At 33.6% G+C, this 1,176-nt stretch overlaps 1 non-coding gene across 1 annotated transcript; it reads right to left on the bottom strand.

The window, feature by feature from the left end:
* Nucleotides 1-119, bottom strand: LOC120622535 (5S ribosomal RNA). The gene has a single exon (XR_005658491.1). It is a non-coding gene; the product is annotated as a 5S ribosomal RNA (ribosomal RNA).
* Nucleotides 120-1,176: the final 1,057 nt, after the last annotated feature.

Below are 1,176 nucleotides of genomic sequence, written 5' to 3' on the forward strand. Positions count from 1 at the left end.
TGCCTACAGCACCTAGTCTTCCTAGGTGGTCTCCCATCCAGGTACTAACCAGGCCCTACCCTGCTTAGCTTCCAAGATCAGACGGGATAGGGCTTGTTCAGGGTGGCATGGCTGTAGACTTCTATACTACTTTAAATGGCTGCATAAATGTATTCTATGATTAATACCATGGTTTTTTTTTAAGTACAGGTTGACACTTTTTATACAAAGTCTTTATGCAAAGACTATTTATAGGAAGAAGATAGTAAATATTTTAGGCTTGGGATGGGGGTGGGGTTGCCATACATTCTATTGCAACTATCCATCTCTGCATTTATAGTGCAAAAGCAGCCATAGATAAAATGTTAATGAGTGTGGGTGTGGTCACGTTCCAGTAAAACTTTATTTATGGGCTCCGAAACTTGAATTTCGTATGATTGTGTGTCATGAAGTATTCTTTTGATATATTTCAATCATTTAAAAATATCAAAACTATTTTTAGCTCACAAGCTAGATGAAAAATGGTGGGTTGAATTTGGTTTGTGCATTGTGGTTTGGTTTATCCTATTATTTCTAGAAGGATATTCAAATAAGTTCCATATTTTTAGTATAATGCTAAGATTAACATCTTGGTAACTACATCTATGTGTCTATTTATGATTACTTACTGAAGATAAATTCTTAAAAGTAGGATTATTGTATCAAAGGCTATACATTTAAAACTTTATACTTTTTGGTAAATTATCCTCTACAAAGGTGGTGTCAGGTTTATACTCCTACCAAAGTATATGGGTGTGCTTATTTTTTTGTGTTCTCTTCTACACTGGATATTATCTTTTCAGAAATCTTTGCTGATTTGACCGGTTGACAAATGTTAAAGGTTTTCCTTTTCAAATACAGTTTATATTACATTTTAAATTAACATTTTAAAAACATTTCAAATCCGTGTTTTCTTTCTTTCTAACTGTAGGTCTAAATGTCCTACAATAACTTGCCTAGCTGAAATGACATGCAAATATATTGAGGCTGAAAGCCACTTGACTATTAGTGTCTTTACAGGAGGTTATTGATTAGAAGACTGACTGGTAAAGCCTCTGCCTATTTGAACCATTGACATTATATCACCAGAAAAAATAAGTTGACAATATAGACATTTTGTAGTATTTAAGGTAAAGAGTTGATTATACCCAAGCAGGG

This window comes from Pteropus medius, unplaced genomic scaffold (genome assembly GCF_902729225.1).
Source record: "Pteropus medius unplaced genomic scaffold, Ma_sr-lr_union100, whole genome shotgun sequence".
NCBI lineage: Eukaryota > Metazoa > Chordata > Mammalia > Chiroptera > Pteropodidae > Pteropus > Pteropus medius.